At 43.0% G+C, this 21380-nt stretch overlaps 1 protein-coding gene across 4 annotated transcripts in view; it reads left to right on the top strand.

Moving 5' to 3' along the window:
* The window catches only part of LRFN2 (leucine rich repeat and fibronectin type III domain containing 2), a 250768-nt gene that overhangs the window by 137856 nt on the left and 91532 nt on the right, over positions 1–21380 (top strand). The window contains exon 2 of one of the 4 annotated variants that reach the window (XM_083604515.1): positions 2514–2595. The exons of the other annotated variants lie outside the window; for them this stretch is intronic. The gene's annotated coding sequence lies outside the window, so the exon portion shown is untranslated. The remainder of the gene's footprint in view (positions 1–2513; positions 2596–21380) is intronic. 4 annotated transcript variants of the gene reach the window in all.

Genomic DNA, 21380 nt, shown 5'->3' with positions numbered 1-21380 from the left:
GTATTCGTTGAAAATGCTGCAGACTGAACATGGGTCTTTTCACTTGCAAAGCACATCGTTCGTGACTGTGTTACACCCCTTCTGGGCTCTTCATGTGAGCAACATGCACATGCTTTCAAACATGACAAAATAGCTCATAAAATCATTTGTTTTAAAATGAATCAGCTCTTAACTGTCCGCTTCTCATTTCCTGATATGCCAGAAAACTGGCAATCATGAGCAATCAATCAGTCTTTCTCGCCAAAGGTAATGGCGGGGGTGGGAAGAAGATTTAATTTCAGTCTCATGAGCTTGCTAGTGGTACTCCTGAGTAGATACGAAAGTCCAGACTGATGTCATGCTGTACTCATTTCTCCGTGTCACAGCTTAATAGTCACTTTGCTGTACGGTGGTAACTCAGGTTACGAACTTAATTCGTTCTGGAGGTCCGTTCTTAACCCGAAACCGTTCTTAACTTGAGGCACGCTTTCGCTAATGGGGCCTCCCACTGCCGCCGTGCCGCCACCACACAATTTCTGTTCTCATCCTGGGGCAAAGTTCTCAACCCGAGGTACTACTTCCAGGTTAGCAGAGTTTGTAACCTGAAGTGTTTGTAACCTGAAGCTTTTGTAACCCGAAGTACCACTGTAGTTTCCTTAAATAAATAAATAAATAACAGCTCCTAAGTATACATGACAGATCTCCTATAGCATGCCAGCTTTTAGCTTTGGGTATTTATCTAGACAGTCATATACAACTGCATTTCAGTCTTTCAACTAGGCACAGATGTTTGAAAATCGTTCAGAAGAACGGTAAATGTTGGGATGAGGTCTGCATTTCTTTTCTTATTCATTGCCACAAGTTGTCTCTATTATGACAGATTTCAAATATATCCAAGGGCCAAGTCACATGACCAAGAGTCAGTGCGCATGGCATATTGAAATTGTTGTGTTGATAAGTAAGGGTAGATTAATGGATCTGTCTATATCAGGTCCATGTAAGTTTTGCATGTGCTAATACATCTGTACTACCCAGTTTCCACATCAGTCTGTGGGGTATGTGTGTGTGTGTGTGTGTGTGTGAGAGAGAGAGAGAGAGAGAGAGAGAGAGAGAGAGAGAGAAACTGCTTTGTAAACCACTTTGAGGTTTGTTTGTTTTATAATAAAGCAGTTACAAATTTTATGAAATAAAATCAATTATATGTGTGTTTATTATCATACCATTTTGTGCCAAAATATATTCAAAAATACATAGAGTGGTACCTCAGGTTACATACGCTTCAGGTTACATACGCTTCAGGTTACACACTCTGCTAACCCAGAAATAGTGCTTCAGGTTAAGAACTTTGCTTCAGGATAAGAACAGAAATCGGGCTCCGGTGGCGCGGCGGCAGTAGGAGGCCCCATTAGCTAAAGTGGTGCTTCGGGTTAAGAACAGTTTCAGGTTAAGAAGGGACCTCCGGAACGAATTAAGTACTTAACCCGAGGTACCACTGAATTTAAATACAAATAGGCCTTTAAATATGTATTTAAAAAAACAAAAAAACTTTGGACATATTTTGACACAGCAATCACATTCAGGGGCACATTGCCTTTAGCAGTGGATATAGAACACAGTCATCATGTCCAGCATCCGTCAGTGACCAACTATGGAAAACCCACAAGCAGAAGAAGAGGACAACATCCCTCTCCCCCTGTTGTCCTCCAGGAACTGGTATGGAGGTTGCATTTAGCCACCAAGACTAGCAGCCATTGATAGTCTTTTCCTCCAGTAATTCATCTAAGCCTTCCATGTCGGTGGCCATCACGGCCACCTGTGTGAGCAAGTTTCAGAGTTTAACTATCTGCTGCATGATTAAGTACTTCTTTCTATCTGTTCTGAATCTTCTAACATTCAGTTTCAAGAGTTCATGGGTATTTTTAAAAAAAGTTTGATATTTTATTGTGTTTTAATATTCTGTTGGGAGCCACCCAGAGTGGCTGGGGCAACCCACTCAGATGGGCAAAATTTTTTAAAAATTATTATTATTGTTGTTGTTATTGTTGATGTTTTTCACAAGTTCTAGTGTTATGAGAGAAACTTTTCGCTGTCCACTTTCTCTATGCCATGCAGACTTTTATAGACTTCTGTCATGTTGCCTCTTAGTTCCCTTTTCTCTAATCTAAAAAATCCCACATTCTTCAGCCTTTCCTCACAGGGGAGCTCCTTCTCTTGGCATAGATCTATGCCCTTTCTCTCTCATCAGTGTATAAAGAAGATTCATTCAAAGCAAACTAAGCTGCCCTTGTGCCTCTTCTTTAGATGTTCTCTCGCCTCATACATCTGATTCCATCTGTCTTTTTAATTATTACACTGAGGGAAACCGTGAACAGGTTTTTAAATGTTCATGCTTTGTTGCATAAATTGTACATCCCGTATACTAGTAAATAACATCTTGCATTATTGTCTGATAAATAAAACATTTTTAAGCTATATGATTTTGGCCCCTAGAGAAGAGTAACAAGCTGCTTTAATATTTACTATCTTCTTTTCAGGCCTTCTTCAGAATTAGATTTGGAAGAATTTATGAACGTAAACACTGTGAAAACCACGCACCATGTCCATTGTGCTAACTTGGTAGCTATCTGTCTCTTTATCTCTCCATAGTCCATCAAGTTTATTTAGGGCGACGTGTAAGAAGGTCTTGTCTTTGTTGCATACAAAGTGCAGTTTTAATATTATGACAAGCAATAATTTCTCTTGGAAAGAAATTGAATCATCTTCATATTTGACATTAAGCAACATAGTGTTTGTTACAAGCCAAGCAATGCATGAGATTCCAGGGGTCTTGGCCTTGTTTTTTTTTTTTTTTTTTGTGGAAATGAAGGAGCAGCAGAGACTTCAGTGACTTAAAGTTTATTCACATATATACAACCTGAGTGTAGGTGGAGGGAGTGCAGAAGTTACAGCATTGCCATCTCTAGAGGGTTTCTCCCTGCCTCTCTCATGGCTTCACAGCCAGCTTGAATCTAAAGCATCCAGACATGTTCTCCAGTCTTTGGGTTGCCAGCTCTTCAGCCAGCAGCCAATATGGTTGTGGCCTTTCTTCTCCTCCTTTCAAGCAAACCCTTGCTCCAAGCAACTCCTCCCATCCACCTGCTATCCCACCTGACAGGCATATTTTTCCTCTCAGCACATCCTGCCCCCTTCCTGTCACCTCAGCAACCCCTATTTTGCCCAGATGCAAAACACTTTCTTTGACGTGTATTTGCCTGACTTTTGTTTCATAATGGCCTACATTCAACCAGTCCAGTCAGGCTGGTTTGCATGGGCTACACCTGGGAGAACTGCTGCAGACTGCAATTTCCCTTCAGTATATAAAATATTAACTAGATTCTGACATTCATTAATTTCTTAGGTTATGGGGGGGCCTCCCCCCAAAAAATCTGTCTGAGTCAGATCATTGGTCCATCTTGCTCAGTATTGTCTACAGCAGGGTAGATCTGGCTAGATCCTGGCCCCCCTCAAACTCAGGGGCTGTTTTGTTTGCAAGCATGATGGGTTATCTTCGATTTCCTTAGTATTTTTATATTTTTGCTTTGCTTTTTCTTTGCTTCTGGTTTTTGTTTTTGTGACTTCTTGCTGATTACTGGGTGATTCATATCTGCTGGTTCGGGTAGGTTCTTCATTTGGCCAGTGTCATTTGGCTCTGTGCCTCTTTCCTGAGGTGTAAAATTTTCCACTAGAGTCAGAAGTAGCCCATTTGTTATCATTAGAAATTTTTTCATGCCGGAGAGGTCTGTGCATATCAAGTGGAACTGGTCCTGAACATAACCATCTCCTCTGTTTGAGTACATTTGGAAGTAACCAGTGGACTTTGAAAGTTTTTTTCCAAGCTAAGAAGGTGGCCTCTGGGTCGTTATATCAGTTATATTTGCCTTATAGGATTTCTCAGCTAAGGCCAGTTCTTGAGCCAGGCTTGTTGGGTAGTTAATATTTTCGGAATCTTGTCAGAGCACTTTAAGATGAGTTGACCAGTCCAGAACAGTGGAAGGAGGAGGAATGGACTCATCTAGAATTGACTCATTCAGCTCCCTCTTACTCTCCTCCTTTGGGGGGCTGTTTTGACAGGTGAGCAGGGCACAAGGAGACCCATTTCTCCTTTGTAGCAACCTGTACTACAAAGGAAAAACCGAGCCAAGCCAAGCATGGCTTGACATGAGGCTTGAAACTTTCCGTAGAGGGTGGCTGCACTGTTGAGCTCCTTGACAGTGTGGTGTGGTGGTTAGAGTGTCAGTCTAGGACCTGGGAGAGCATGTCTAAATGCCGACTCAGCTATGAAGTTCACTGGCTGACCTTGGGCCAGTCACAGCCTTTGAGACTAACAGGGTTGTTGTGGGGATTAAATGAGGACAGAGGGGATCCATGTACACCACCTTTAGCCTCTTGGAGAAAAAGGAGGGATATAAATGCAGTCAATCAACTCAGTAGCACAGCTAACCCCGGCAGTCTTGAAGTCCGTTCCTACCATCCGACAGTCACTGACTTCAAGCTCTGCTTTCTGCCAGGATCAGCTGAGCTATGGAAGTACCTTTATTTAAACGATGCCTTATGAGGAACGGCTAAGGGAGCTGGGCATGTTTAGCCTGGAGAAGAGGAGGTTAAGGGGTGATATGATAGCCATGTTCAAATATATAAAAGGATGTCACATAGAGGAGGGAGAAAGGTTGTTTTCTGCTGCTCCAGAGAAGCGGACACGGAGCAATGGATCCAAACTACAAGAAAGAAGATTCCACCTAAACATTAGGAAGAACTTCCTGACAGTAAGAGCTGTTCGACAGTGGAATTTGCTGCCAAGGAGTGTGGTGGAGTCTCCTTCTTTGGAGGTCTTTAAGCAGAGGCTTGACAACCATATGTCAGGAGTGCTCTGATGGTGTTTCCTGCTTGGCAGGGGGTTGGACTCGATGGCCCTTGTGGTCTCTTCCAACTCTATGATTCTATGATTCTATGATTCTATTATTCTTTAGCACAGCCAATCCCGGGTGACTTGCTCTTACCATCTGTCTGCTGATTGGCAGTGGTAGCAAACCTCCCTTGCTGATACCCAATCAAGAACACACTTTAAGGATGCCAGCTGTGCACCGGCAGCCATGTCTCTACTTGGCCCTCACCTGATGTCACATTTGATGAGGCAAGTGAGCCTAGCTTTGTGGAAACAGCCTCATGGGAGCTGTGCTGAGCTAAATAGTCCCTCCCTAAATAGTCCCCCCTAAAGAGCCCAGAAGGGATGCAGGTGGCACTGTGGTCTAAACCACAGAGCCTAGGGCTTGCTGATCAGAAGGTCGGCAGTTTGAATCCCCTTGACGGGGTGAGCTCCCGTTGCTTGGTCCCTGCTCCTGCCAACCTAGCAGTTCGAAAGCACGTCAAAGTGCAAGTAGATAAATAGGTACCGCTCCGGCGGGAAGGTAAACGGCATTTCCGTGCGCTGCTCTGGTTCGCCAGAAGCAGCTTAGTCATGCTGGCCACATGAGCGCTGCAACCCCCGAGTCGTCTGCGACTGGACCTAACGGTCAGGGGTCCCTTTACCTTTAAAGAGCCCAGAGGTTCCCCATGCCTGGCTTACAGGGACTGACATTAGTTATCCAGGGTGTTAAAGAGGGTGCCAGACAACCCCAGACTGATCTGGAGATGACAGAAATTGACCCTGGAATTTTTTGGCATGCAAAGCAGGTACATTAGCACCGAGCCATGGTCCTTCCCAAGCAAGTGAGATGGCTTGTATTTGATCATATGTAGGCCACTGAAGAAGAATCTTCCTTGCAGGCAAGTTCCTTTGTATGGAAGAAACAGGCTAATGGATGAATAATATATTTACCTCAACAGATTGATAATGAGGAAATCAAATCCTTCCAGGTAATGCGGCAGAAAATCAGTCAATCCCTGTTTCCTGGCAGTCACTGCTGCCTATTCGAACCTAATGCTTCCTGGCTTTAGTGATGCTGGAGGAACTAATTCTCTAGAGGAAATTTAATTTGTATCTGTTTATACTATTTATGATGCTTTTTGTCTTTCAAATGAGAATATCAACCATGCCTCTATAGTGCAAAGGTGAAGTGGAGGTCATGCATGAGGATTGCAAGCAACCACTATCCTGTTTAGTAGAGAAAGAGGGTTGAGGAGTTTCTTCTCTCTCCCAGATCCATAATACTAGAACTCAGGGAGATCCAATGAAGCTGATTTGTTGGAAGAGTCGAGGGAGACAAAAGGAAATAATTATTCACACGGTACATTGTTCAGTTACGTAATTCGCTCCCACAAGAGGTATGGGTAGTCGCCAACATGGATGGCTTTAAAATAAAATACTAGCCATGATTGTAATGTTGTGGCTCCACAGTCAGAGGCAGCATGCTTCTGAATACCGATTCATGCAGTTCCTACAGGCTTCTAGTTGGCCATTGTGAGAACAGAATGCTGTTCTAGATGGATCTTTGGACTGATCCAGAAGGCTCCTCTTTATGTTGCTTACAATTTCCCATCTACTATTTTTATGCATTCCAAGTTCCAGAAGCTGCTATGCACTTTGGCATATCCCTGTATTCTTTCTCCATGTTTTCCTATGACAAACACAGGGGGAGAGAGGGAAGTGGGAAGAGCTTCATTTCAGTGATAGGAAGCTGCTTACCTATCTTAGGAGGGTCAATTGTCCACAGGTTCCTTCTCATTGGCACTTATCTGTTTAATGATGCCACCCAGAGAAAGAATGGATTGGATCTAGACTTAGTCGACTGCAATTAGTTCCCCTTGAAATCAGCAGCATTGAAGTTGAATTGCAACTAATGTTATACATTGATTTCGGTGGGACGTAAGTGCAGCTAACTTCATCTGGATCTGTCCCAGTGTCCCTTTTCTTTTTGGATTCTACCAGTATAGCCCATAACTCAAGGAAAAGAGAAGCTAAAAGATAGCAAATACAAAATGAACCCAAGAATGCGCTGCCTGCCAACCCAATGTCAACATAATTGGACAACAGAATCAATTTTTCAGAGACAGCAACTTCTTTCAACAAAGTGGCGTTCAAAGCAAGTATTGGCTAGTCCCTTAAAATATCCTTTCCTGTCAGAGTTTAATTATCATGACATTGAGGGGAAAGATACATATGTATTGCAGAAGAGCCTAGGGATGAACAGATCGGCCTATTTGCGGTCTGTGTCAATTTCACATGTATTCATTCATATCTATTTCATTTTGTTTCCATGTTAATCTGTGATTTTTTAAAAAAAGTTTGCACACAAATGTACATTTAAATAGCTATTTTATCCCAGTCGATGCATTTCTAGATGTATTTTATTCTACCACACTCATTTTAAAACACATTTTGGTACATTTTTTCCCCAGCTGATTACTGTATTATAAAATTCAGAGAGCTGCAGAATCCAAATGATGTTTGCATAATAATGTGGGAGGTGCTGATCTGGTCAGTTCAGGGAAATTGAATTCCTCAAGCATCCCTAGAATAGATCTCTAAAATGATTAATATGAATCTTCATGAAGCATATGCTAGAACTGCCCTCAGTTTTATTCCTAAGACATTGAAGAAACGATGCTTGCGTAAGTGGTCTGTGGACATGATCAGGTGCAGATATTTGAATTTTCTGGTGCTAGCTGGTAAGCAAAAATAGCTAGCAGTGATTCTTTATTCCTTTGAGCTGTTCACTAGCCTAAGTGCTGAAAACAGACGCATAACATTACATTGTTATTGACCAGAAACAAAATAAATAACTTGGGGGGGGGGGTTCTTAGAATTTCCAACCAAGGCCAGGTAAGAGGCTGCACAATATTGTGTGTGTGGAAATTTTATTACAGTGCCATTATACTTTTCTCCTAAATAAATAAATAAATGCACCAATGCAATGCTGTGGAGGCTTTTTCTTCACAGCCATGGCATCTCTGCAGTCAACGTCATGGCCCTCAGCATTAGAAACAGGTGGCTGACTCTTTGAGGATGCCTTGAAGAAAGACTGAATCTAGGCTTTCCCCCATTTAGCAGATTGCCGTCTGCTTCTCACAGTGTGGCGACTGTGGGAATCTTGGCATCCTATGGCCTTCTGAAGCTTATTATTCTTGACAGACAGCATTTTGATTGGGGAGCCAAGCCAAGCCAATGTGCCCATTGGAGAGGAGAGGAATTAAAGACAGGGAGTTGTGAAGAGATTCTGAGAGACATAAAGTTATATCAAGTGCAATATACGAAGATGATGAATCAGGAAACTGAATGGAAAATCAAACAAATGAGACAAAGGACATTTGAATCGGCTAATAAATGTGGAAAATTGTTAGCTTGGCAAATGAAAAAAAGACAAAAGCTCAATACTATTACTAATTTGGAAGTGGAAGGAAAGAACATTCAGAATCCAGTGGAAATTAGAAAATGCTTCCAGAGGTATTTTAAACAGTTATATACACAAGGGCCACAGAAAGAGTTTGATATAGACCAATTTTTAAAAACAAATGGACTACAAAAAATCTCTCAAGAAAACAAGATAATGTTGAACCACAAAATTACAGAACAGGAGGTAGAAGGTGCCATTCAGAATATGCAGTTGGGTAAATCTCCAGGGCCGGATGGCTTAACCTCAAAATACTATAGATCTTTGAAAGATTGGTTAATTCAACCACTAAAGGAGGTTTGTAATGAAATTTTGGAGGGGGAAAAAGCGCCAGAGTCGTGGAAGGAAGCTTATATTACGCTTATACCGAAAACGGAGTCTGAAAAGACACAACTTAAGAACTACCGCCCCATATCCCTGCTCAATGTGGATTACAAAATATTTGCTGATATCTTGGCTAGTAGATTGAAAAAGGTATTAGTGGAAGAGATACATAAGGACCAAGCCGGCTTTCTCCCTGGTAGACACTTGTCTGATAACACGAGGAATATAATTAACATTTTGGAGAAGTTGCAAGTGAACATCAATACCAAAGCAGTTTTAATTTTCATAGATGCGGAGAAAGCCTTTGACAATATTTCTTGGAATTTTATGAAGAAAAATCTTCAGGGGATGGGGGTTGGTCAAGGGTTTGAAAATGGTATAAGTGCAATTTACTCAGAACAAAAGGCTAAACTAATAGTTAATAAGGTGATGACAGAGGAATTTAAGATAGAGAAAGGGACACGACAAGGCTGCCCAATTTCCCCATTGCTTTTTATTTCGGTCCTGGAGGTTTTGTTAAATATGATTAGAAGGGACCGTCTGATTAAAGGTATTCAGGTTGGAGCCAAACAATACAAACTGAAAGCTTTTGCAGATGACCTAGTTTTGACGTTACAGGAGCCAGAATCTAGTACGAAAAGAGTATTAGAACTGATTCAAGAATTTGGTCATGTGGCAGGATTTAAGCTGAACAAGTCAAAAACTAAAGTTCTTGAGAAAAATTTAACACCGATTGAGAAAGAGAGGTTTCAGAAGGAGACAGGTTTAACATTAGTTAAGAAAGTAAAATATCTGGGGGTTAATATGACTGCTAAGAACTTAAACTTATTTAAAGATAACTATGAGAAATGTTGGACAGAAGTGAAAAAAGACTTAGAAGTATGGTCAAATTTGAAGCTTTCCTTGTTGGGTCGAATTGCAGCTATAAAGATGAATGTATTGCCAAAAATGTTATTTTTGTTTCAATCATTGCAAATTTTGGACAAGATGGACTGTTTCAAGAAGTGGCAGAGAGATATTTCTTGATTTGTCTGGCAGGGCAAGAAGCCCAGAATAAAATTTAAAATATTAACTGATGCAAAGGAAAGAGGTGGATTTGCCCTGCCAGACCTTAAACTTTACTATGAATCAGCAGCATTCTGCTGGTTGAAAGATTGGCTGCTTCTTGAGAACACAGACATTTTGGACTTAGAAGGTTTTAATAATGTTTTTGGGTGGCATGCATATTTGTGGTACAACAAGTTTAAAGCACATAAGGCATTTAAAAACCATATTGTCAGGAAAGCATTGTTTAATGTCTGGATAAGATAAAGATCTACTTGAAAATAAAACTCCAAGGTGGTTCTCACCAATGGAAGCAAAGGCTCAGAAAAAGCTCAATATGGAGGCCAAATGGCCGAAATATTGGGAGATTTTGGAACAAGAAGGAGACAAATTGAAATTGCAGAGCTTTGAGAAATTAAAAGATAAAGTGCGAGACTGGCTTCATTATTATCAAATAAGAGAGGCCTATAATTTGGACAAAAAAATTGGCTTCCAGGTGGAAAAATCAAAATTGGAAACAGAACTGTTAGATCCCAAAACTAAGATACTTTCAAGAATGTATAACTTGCTGTTAAAATGGAATACGCAGGATGAAACGGTTAAATCTGCTATGATTAAATGGGCACAAGATGTTGGACATAACATTATGTTGGCTGACTGGGAACAGTTGTGGACCACCGGTATGAAATTTACGGCATGTAATGCCTTAAGAGAGAATATTATGAAAATGATATACAGGTGGTACATGACACCAGTCAAGCTTGCAAAAATCTATCATTTGCCTGATAATAAATGTTGGAAATGTAAAGAAAATGAAGGTACATTCTTTCACCTTTGGTGGACGTGCCCAAAGATTAAGGCTTTCTGGGAGATAATCTATAATGAAATGAAAAAGGTATTTAAATATACCTTTCTGAAGAAACCAGAGGCCTTTCTCCTGGGCATAGTCAGCCAATTGGTGCCAAAGAAGGATAGAACTTTCTTTATGTATGCAACAACAGCAGCAAGAATACTGATTGCAAAGTATTGGAAGACACAAGATTTGTTGAGAGAGTCAGAACTTACAGGGTTAAGAGTTCTGAGTGATGACGCCTCACATTCTGAGGGCGGGTTCAGAACACCGAAGGGAGTGGTTTCTCTGTGTTCTTTCAGTGTGCGTGTTTGCTCCGAGAGAGAAACAGCCATGTGCGAACTGTCGCCAGGCAGGAGATTTATTGCTATTGTGTTTTGCTAAGGAATAAAGACTTTAAGATACAGAGTCTGCTGCATTCAGCCTGAATTATTGCCTTCGCACGAAGAACGTTCCTGCTTCTGTTCCGCTGTGTTTTACGCTCTGCTGAGTCAAAGGTCCCAGGGGGAAGACCAGAGCTGCGTAAGGGAAGTGTGCCGGACCCCCAGACGTCTTTGACCCCCAAAGGTTATGGGAGATCAGCAATAAAGATAAGCAACGTTCGTGCGTGTGAGAGGCCAGCAGCCAAAGGCCAGCTGAGGAGTAGCTGGAGCCAGTCAGGAGTTTGCTGGGAGGAGCTGAGATCTGCCGGACCGGGAGGCGCTGCTGCTACCTGTAAGTAGGCTGAGCCCCGGGGGAGAGATGGCAGACAGCCAGGAGTCGTCAGTCCCTTATGATAAGGTGGACGGGAGCAAGCCCTGGGCCGGGAGAAGGCAGGCACTGAAGAAGACAGTGGGAGCCAGGCCAGAGGGGGCTGAGAATTGCTCTGAGGAAGCACCAAGAAGCCCAGAGGGGGCTGGAAGCCCAGGAGGGGCTGAGGGACGCCCAGAAGGCCCAGAGGGGGCTGGGACTGTGTTGGAGGGCTGCCGGAATGCCCCTACGTATGAGCTGCGTGCTGAAAAGCAGCTGAGAGAAGAGAAGAACTTTGCACCAGAGAATGGGGGTGCAGGCCATTCCAAGGGTCTTGAGAGTGCCCAGGCTGTTTGGCAGGAGCTGGAGGGGGTTTGCAGAGAAACCACAGCAGAAGCCAAAAGCCATTTTCCCAACAGCAGAAAAGCCTCGAGGAGGGCTGCTGGAAAGGTTGGGGGGGCAGAGAAGACCAAAGGCAAATTTGCAAAGTTTTCCACTCGGAGATGTTTTGTTTGTGCCTCGGCTGAACATCTGCGTCGGAACTGCCCACAGAGAGCAAGGGAGCCAGGGCAGGATGTTTCCAAGGTCGCTTCCCATGGGAACCAGGCGGGTTTCCATGGCAACAGAGGGAGCAGACGTGGGAAGGCTTATCAGCTGACTGCCTCTATGGCGGTTTTGGACAACAACAACACCTGCAACGAGAGCCCCAAGGTCGGGGGCAGCAGGAAGTCAGTTGCTAAGGCAAAAAAGGACAACTCCGGAGGGGGGAGAGTCCTACGTTGGGTTGTTGACTCGGCTGCGAATGCCCATCTGGTAACAGCGCCACCTGATGGACAAATGTGGAACTGCAAGGCTGTTTCAACTGAGAAAACAGTTAGATTTGCTACAGGTTCACAGGGACGTATAACCCATGTTTCTAACATGTTTGTCTCTTTCTTGCAGGCTGAATTGAAGGTTTATGTTCTCCCTGAGATAAAACATTGCCTGTTATCTGTGCCGTGCCTTTTACAGGAGGGATATTCTGTAAGTTTTGAAAACAATGTTTGCACAATTTCCAGAGGTGGAAAGCAACTGGTACGTGTTGAGAAAAATCAGAACAATCTCTTTGTTCTGGAAACTCCACTGGAGGAGAAGGGAGGGGGGAACACTCATGTTTCATGTGCTTGCGTGTGGCACAAGAGGATGTCACATGGGTCCTGTGAGGACGTCCAGATGTTATCAGAGTGCACCAAAGGTTGCAAGGTAAAAGAATGTGGTAAACCTTTGAATTGCAAGGCTTGCAGAAAAGCCAGGAACAAGGGATTTAATCATCCCAGGGTGGAGAGAGTAACCACAAAGCCTTTTGAGCTTGTGCATGCAGACCTTTTAGGTATGCCACAGCCAAGTCTGGGCAAGGCCAAGTGGCTGATGGTGCTGACAGATGATTATACGCGGAACGCATGGGCTTTCACGCTGAAAACAAAGGAGGAGGCAACGCAACTGATCAAAGATTGGGTTGCTGAGGTGGAACAGCGGTTCTCCACCAAGGTGCAGGGGTTCAAATGCGACCGAGGTTCAGAGGTCACTGGGTCTGCTCTAAAGGGTTTCTTTCGCCAGAGGGGGATACGTCACAAGGTGACTTCGCCTCAGGAGAGTGGCGTGGCAGAGCTGAGGAGTAAGGCTCTGATTCAAGTTTCAGAAGTCCTATTGAGTTACTCTGGGTTGCCTCACAGTTTCTGGGGGGAGGCAGTAAAAACGGCCAATTTCACGATGAACAGGTGCTACAATGCAGTGGTAGGTGACACCCCATATTTCTTGCTCAACGGACAGAAGCCACAGGTGCATTTCTTCCGTTCGTTTGGTTGCAGGGCCATGGTGCCTGTACCAAAGTGGTTGCAGGAAGAGGGTGGTCCAAGATACCAGGAAATGATCTTCTGTGGGTATGAACCCGCGACAAAGGGGTGGAGGTTTGCATACCCAGAAGGTGATCAGACCAAGCTTCTGGTCAGCAAGCATGCTGAGTTCAAAGAGCAGCAGGGAAATAGTTCAAGGCGCAAAGTCAGCCATGACACTGTCTCAGATTGTCTGTCTGAATCCGAATCTGAGCAGGAGGGAGAGCCAGGTAATGGTGAACTGGTCGATGATCAGGATCAGGACCAGGGGGAGGCGTCTCCACAGGTTGTGAAAGGAGTGTCCAAGAGTGAGCCCTCATCTCCTGTTAGAGTGATGGAGAAAGCTCACAGACGGGTCAAGTCAGAGGGGGAGTCTTCTGATGAGGAAGACGCAAATGCTGGCCCCAGTGGGTCAAGAGGAGCACCCCAGTTTGTGCCCAGGCGGTCTTCACGGGCAACAAAGGGAATTCCACCTGAGAGGTTTCAAGTCACAAATGCGTGGGTTGGTCTCGCACAGTGCGAACCAGAGATTTGTGAGGAGACTCAACAGGCAGGTGGGAAGGTGTGCTCACAAGTCCTCTCAGAATGTGATGCGAGAGGGGGTGTTGAGAGAGTCAGAACTTACAGGGTTAAGAGTTCTGAGTGATGACGCCTCACATTCTGAGGGCGGGTTCAGAACACCGAAGGGAGTGGTTTCTCTGTGTTCTTTCAGTGTGCGTGTTTGCTCCGAGAGAGAAACAGCCATGTGCGAACTGTCGCCAGGCAGGAGATTTATTGCTATTGTGTTTTGCTAAGGAATAAAGACTTTAAGATACAGAGTCTGCTGCATTCAGCCTGAATTATTGCCTTCGCACGAAGAACGTTCCTGCTTCTGTTCCGCTGTGTTTTACGCTCTGCTGAGTCAAAGGTCCCAGGGGGAAGACCAGAGCTGCGTAAGGGAAGTGTGCCGGACCCCCGGACGTCTTTGACCCCCAAAAGATTTACCCACCCTGGAAGAGTGGCAGATGAAGGTGATGGACTATATGGAATTGGCGAAAATGACTGGCAGAATCCGAGACCTGGGAGAAGAGTTGGTGGAAGAAGATTGGAAGAAATTTAAAGACTATCTGCAGAAACATTGTAAAATTAATGAATGTTAAAATGATGCTGGATTGAAAATAAGTGGCATTAGCAACAAAGTTAATAAGAATATGCAAAAATGGATTGATAATGGATGAAAATATATAGTTATAATATGTTAAGATATAGAGTTAAGATAAATGAAAGAGGGTAAGGATTTGCTGATTTGATTATGTAAATGGGAATACAAAAAGGGGAGGTGTGAGGAGGTCAAGGAAACAAGCAAATGAGTTTACAGATATCAAAAAATGGATTTGTTTTTAATTTTTTCTTACCTATTTGCCTTTTGCCTTTTGCATTTTTAATTTTTTTAATTTTTATTTTTTATGTATTTTTATATGTTTTTTCTTATTTCTTTCTTTTTATATGCTTTTTTCTTATTTTGTAAACCTTTGTTTTTTGCAAAATCTCAATAAATATTTTTTTAAAAAAAAAAATAAAGACAGGGAGTTGTGGTGCTCCGTCTTTGATGAGACATCAGAAATAATTGAGATACGAACAGAGCCAGCCCAAGAGATTTTGGCACCTGAGGCAGACCCTAAAATGGCGCCCTACTTCTCACCAAGGAAGAAAGGGTGAGGGAAGATATACACCAGGAACAAGGGAGGAAAAGTTTGATTTCATTCATATTTCAATGCAAGCCTACCTAACTGTAAGAAATCAATCTTTTAGTGTGGCAGCATCCACACTCTGGAACTCCCTGTCTATTGGCATCAGGCAGGTGCCTTCACTTCAGTCTTTTCAGCACCTGCTAAAAACATTTTTGTTTAGGTAAGCCTACCCAGACATGTGGAACGCTGCTGGATGTTCTAAACAGGTTTTTAGTTTATTGTTGAGTTTAATTATTTCCTGAATGTTTCAAGCAGTTGTTTTTAACAGAGAATTTCATTGTTCTATTCTTTGGCATGCTTTTTCATGATCACAATGAACAAAAGCAACCCAAGTGTCAATGGATGTATAGTACAGTAATAAGAATAGTTCAAGAGAAAAACAAGAAATCAAAAATATTTTTATCTCTCTAGCTTCTTTAACGCTCACAAGTGTATTCAATAAACTTTTTTATCATTATTTTAAATAAAAACCTTTTGCTTCCAAACTGCTTTAATGAAAGACAAAGGAAGCATTTAGAAAAATATAAATTTGGGGATCCATTTCCCTTTTAGTGTGCTTGAAAAGTTTTTGTAATTATGAAAAATGTGAAATAGCAAGTAGTTATGACAAAAAAGTGAGACAGCAGGCAAAACAAGCATATGTGTGCATTCTCAGTATGTGTATGCGTTCTACTACTACATTTAAAACTGCTTTTACAGTGAAGATATAGATAGAAACATACAACCAAGGGACCTGTACCCCCTTGAGAAATTCCGCTCACCTATTCACACACACACATACACACACACACTTGTTGTTGATAAGTCATTTAGTCGTGTCCGACTCTTCGTGATCCCATGGACCAGAGCACGCCAGGCACTCCTGTCTTCCACTGCCTTCCACAGTTTGATCAAACTCATGTTAGTAGCTTCAAGAACACTATCCAACCATCTCGTCCTTTGTCGTCACCTTCGCCTTGTGCCCTCCATCTTTCCCAACATCTGGGTCTTTTCCAGGGAGTCCTCTCTTCTCATGAGGTGGTCAAAGTATTGGAGCCTCAGCTTCACGATCTGTCCTTCCAGTGAGCACTCAGGGCTGATTTCCTTAAGAATGGAGAGGTTTGCTCTTCTTGCAGTCCATGGGACTCTCAAGAGTCTCATCCAGCACCATAATTCAAAAGCATCAATTCTTCGGCGATCAGCCTTCTTTATGGTCCACACACACACACTCCTCCAAATTCCATAGATGTTTTGTCCATGTGTGAAAGAACAAATTCACTTTTAACCTTGCTTTACAATACAAACAAAGACCCCTCCCAAGAAATTTCAGGGTTCCTAAAACATTTTAACTGCACTCAAAATGCTTCAGATGTTTTGCTCTTCCAGGAAGAGGTCAGATGACTCTGTACTGTCAGAACCTGATTTTGGGGACTTCACAAATCATAGGTGGGGCTGTTTGGAAGTCCTTTAGTAAACAGCCCCATGCTGTTCTTGGAACCTCTGAAAACCAGGTGGTTTTCAGAGGTTCAAAGAGCAGCATGGGGATGCCTACAGAAGGGCTTTCAAGTACAGTGGCACCTCCGGTTACATATGCTTCAGGTTACATACGCTTCAGGTTACAGACTCCGCTAACCCAGAAATAGTACCGGTACCTCGGGTTAAGAACTTCAGGATGAGAACAGAAATCGTCCTCCGGTGGCGCGGTGGCAGCAGAAGGCCCCATTAGCTAAAGTGGTGCTTCAGGTTAAGAACAGTTTCAGGTTAAGAACGGACCTCCGGAACGAATTAAGTACTTAACCCAAGGTACCACTGTAGTTTGAATCTTTGGTTCCCCCTCTAGGAGTTAGTGGATACTCAACATCTATCAGCAGAACTCACCTTTCTCCATCAAAGGAACAATCGGGAGCTCACTTGAAGTTCCAGTTGTTGCTTTGAAGTCACAGCAGTACCTGCCATAGTTTACATTTCTCCCACTACTGTGGTACAGATTGCATGACTGGCATGTAACTCCTCACAAACACCTGGGTAAAGAGATGTGTCTTCAACCACTGGTAGAAGGTCAACAACTTGGAAGGGAAGCCTGTTGATTGAGCATCCACCCTGATTTCCTTGCACAAAACTTTGATGGAAGTTAGGCTAAGTCTAGTCTTTACTGTGGATGCATTCTGATTTCTGTGCAACAATAAGCGTTCATCATATATTTATCCTGATTTGCTTGTGGGCTGTTTATATGTATTTCTGCTAATGATTGCTTCATCCCACACATTTCAGTGCATTTCCCTGTCACCCTTCTTACTATAAAAATGCATTTACTTGCTTTTTTAAAAGATGGATTTGGAGTAGTAGAAATAATAATAATAATAATTTTATGTTGCCCATCTGACTGGGTTGCCCCAGCAACTCTGGTCGGCTCTCGACAAAATATTAAAAACATAGTAAAACATCAGCTATTAAAAACTTCCCTGAACAGGGCTGCTTTCAGATGTCTTCTAAAAGTCAAATAGTTGTTTCTCTGCTTGGCATCTGATGGGAAGATGTTCCATCGAGTCGATGCCACTACCAAGAAGGCTCTCTGCCTGGTTCCCTGTAGCTTCACATCACGCAATGAGGGAGCCACCTGAAGGCCCTCAGCGCTGGACCTCAGTGTCCAGGCTAGAGCATTTGCTGGGCAACAGAGCACACTCACTCACTTTAATTGTGCAAACTTAAATTTATTGTATGTGCTTGTACCCATCCTGCAAAATCGTAGCAAGTCTGGAGGCACCCCTAGTGAGCTTTACAGTTTCAAGTTTCCCCAGCCTCACACTCTGGCCATTACATCATATTGGCTCCTATGTTTTTCCCCTTCAGAAAGCCAACCTACCCTCTATCCAGCTCTGCTGAACTCCACATGCACTTGTCATAGCCATTATTTTTTAAGGAGACTTTACGTAAGAAAGATGACCTTTTTTAGATTGGCAAACAACAGAGCTTGCTTTCAAATGCCTCGGTCGTGCCTTCCGTCGCCTCGGTGCATATGGCAGAAACACCCACAGTAAGAGAAGGATGTGGCAGCTGAGCTGAGAAAATGTAGATGCTGCAAATGTTGGAATCAGCACATTTGTGTGTGTGTGTTTTTTTTATAAATAAAATGACTTTATGGTGCCTCTGGTCCCCTCACGCTTTCCAAAAGTGTTGCAGAGGGAAGGTGAGAGAGGCTCTTTAATTGCTTTCTTGTTTAAAACGATCCTCCTTTAGGCTTTTAAAAAAGTGTTTATTTGTTTTAATGAGGAGTTCACAATTCCTCTTCCCATTTATATGTTTTGCAATGCATCTCTAACCACCTGGTTTTGTTTGGAGGAGGGAGTACACAGAGATTTGCCTGCATTAATCACAGCAAGGGGAGCAGCATGTGCCATTTGGAGCCATCCTCTGTGGTAGAAGTGTTGTGCTCAGTGTTCAATATAATATGGCCACTTTGTCTAATAAATGAAGAAATAAGTTCCTTGTTTCTTCTGGGAAAACAGAGCTGTAGAGAGGACTGTAAAAGGGTGGCATGAATAAATGCTTTGTAATAACAGGGTACAGATGAAGCAGTAAATTTAGGGATATGTGCAAAGCACATTCCTTTATTTTTGAATATATTTCTGCCTGCCTTACATGCTGGCACTTAGCATAGAAGAGCAGCCATGCAATTTGCACAAAGCAGATCTAAATTATTGTTGTGCATGATCATCATGAATTGTGCAGAGTGCGCCCATGGAGAAAAGCTCAAGGAACTTCACAGATCTGAATCAGTGTTGCCCATTGCCTGCACAGTGGGCTCATTCAAAAGCACAAACCAGAGTATATACTATTTATGTCTTCGCTTAGAGCTTTCGTAGGCCACTTTCTGCCACTAGTGACCTTAAAGCAGTTTACATACAGCAGTCGAATAATATCAATGCAAATTGTAAAATGCAACTCATATTAATGAGTTCTGAAACACTGTCAAAGAAACCATTGGCTTCTTTGTACCACCGCTTGCTCAGTTTAATCACTGATTCCTTCATGGTTTCAATGATAAAATCCACAAGCCTGCTCCTCTGGGATACTTATCTGAAAATGGAGATATGTGATCTTCCATGTGGGAATAGAAACTCACAGCTCTTCAGGACCTGCTAATTCCCAATGGTCTGTGAGAGACTTTCTCCTGCAAGTTCCAAAGATCTCAGTAGCCCATTTCTCAGTGAATTGGAACAGGGCTTTTAGTATGGCTGCCCCTGTTCTATGGAATAGCATCCCTGTTGAGATATGACTATCTGCACATTCCAGAAACAATTGAAGACATTTTTGTTCCAATAGGCTTTCCCAGCTGGATAAATGGGTCTTTTCTGCAAGTGCCCTCTTGGAAGCATTTTACTTTTGGTTTAAATGTTTTTATTGCTTTTCTGTTTTTATCTGCTCGTCATTCTTTATATGTAAATTAGTTTGAGATTTGGGTCTAGAATGCTTAGAAACTTAGCACATGGTTTCTCTGTCACTGGGCAAAGAGGCAGCTTTCTGTAGCATCTAACCATGTCATAAAGACCAGAGTTGTCACTGTTGCACACTGCACGTATGTCTGCGGTGCACCATATGCATTCTATGCTCTGCTTGACTCTATAGATAGAGCCTACAGGCTCCCCTTATGATCATAAACATTAGGCAGAAAACTCTTTAAGTGGTTACTGCATGTCTTCCATGTGGCTGAGTCAACTCTCCAATGAAAGCTAGTAGTGGTTGGTTGTGCATACTTTTCTGTAGAGTTTGGAGTAGGTACTTCAGTGGCATGGCAGACACAACTGTGCGCTGCAAACTTTCTATGAGAAGGAAAAATGCCTAAGACATCTGAAAGAGGATGGGGGCAAACAAAATGAAGCCATACCACACTCTTGTCATGTGCCTAGCTTGAACAAGTGAAGCCTAAACTCTCTCCATCATCACCATTTCTTATCCAGGAGTGGGTACATACCACTCAGTATTTTTCTCTCTGAATGAATCACCCTTTCTAAGCATATACACCATATAAGCATACACCATATACAGTCTCTGGTAGTTTGTCTTTCTCGTAGTCCCAATATTTGGCAGTAAAAGTGGCCTTCTCTCAGAGCCTCTCTCTCTCTCATGACACTAGCTGTGCATTTGTTCCGGCTTAGACTTATGGAGTGAGGTTGGTGGCTTTCAGACTGAGAAATGTGTAGTCACCACCACCACCAGTTCTACATTAATGTCAGGTATAATTGAGACAAATGGCTCAGGATGTGTGTACTTATGTTTTGGTCCCTCCCTCACCAACGCACACAGATAGGATCAAACACATTGTTCTCTAGGCCATTGGAGAGCATTTGTGAACATCATAGGATAGGATTAACTGCACAGACCTTTCCAGTTGGGCCTATCAATCCCGGTGAGGGGCACACATAGTCTCTAGCAATATAGAACTGTTGTAGTTCCTAATGCCGCTGTGCATGTATGTGCATGCAGTCTTAAGAAATAGAGGGATAACGGGTATAGGATAACACTAAGTAGGAGAATAAACATAGGAGGAAAGATAGGAGCAAACATGCTACAATTTAAAATCTGCACTTCCCAATTGGCCTCTTAGGTAAAGGTAAAGGGACCCCTGACCGTTAAGTCCAGTCGCGGGTGACTTTGGGGTTGCTGCTCTCATCTTGCTTTACTGGCCAAGGGAGCCGGCGTTTGTCCACAGACAGCTTCTGGGTCATGTGGCCAGCATGACTAAGCTGCTTCTGGTGAACCAGAGCAGCTCACAGAAATGCCGTTTACCTTCCCACTGGAGTGGTACCTATTTATCTACTTGCACTTTGATGTGCTTTTGAACTGCTAGGTTGGCAGGAGCAGGGACCGAGCAATGGGAGCTCACCCCGTCGCGGGGATTCGAAATCTCAGCAATGATTCGCCTCTTAGAAATGACCAAACCACAAATCCTCAATCAAACAGTGTTTCATCTGATGCTTTACTTTCTGCTGGATAGCACCGGTCAGTACAAGCAATGAGGACCAGTCCAAAGTGTGGCTGGAACATTTGACTGAACCTTTACATTGTGCATGCAGTAAGTGGCAACCCCAAGAGCAGAAGCCTCATACACAGTCTGCTTTCCACCACCCTTGACATTCATGTCCTGTCTTCTCTAGTCCCGGATTATTTCCTGTTGCCATGGCTTCTACTCTTGGAAATGCAGCAGAAGGTTAGAGTGGATGCCTGCATACCATTTTGTCTCCCTTTAGTTTTAAAGGGTAAAGATTCCTAATTCTTTCTTTCATTCCCTCTCTCTGGCTGTGTTTGTGAGAAAGAACGCAGCTACATTCACTATGCCTGGCGTGCTCTGGTCCATGGGGTCATGAAGAGTCAGACACGACTAAACGACTAAACAACACATTCACTATGTGCCACTTTTCAGGGTGAAGAGCTAACAATAACAAAGGAAGAATAGGCTAGTGGTTAGAATGGAGTGAAGTGTGAGAATGAGGGGCATGTTGAAAGGTGT

The sequence above is a fragment of the Podarcis filfolensis genome (assembly GCF_964270895.1).
Source record: "Podarcis filfolensis genome assembly, chromosome: 3".
In the NCBI taxonomy this organism is placed as follows: Eukaryota; Metazoa; Chordata; class Lepidosauria; order Squamata; family Lacertidae; genus Podarcis; species Podarcis filfolensis.
This window is presented reverse-complemented; position numbering and strand designations above follow the sequence as displayed.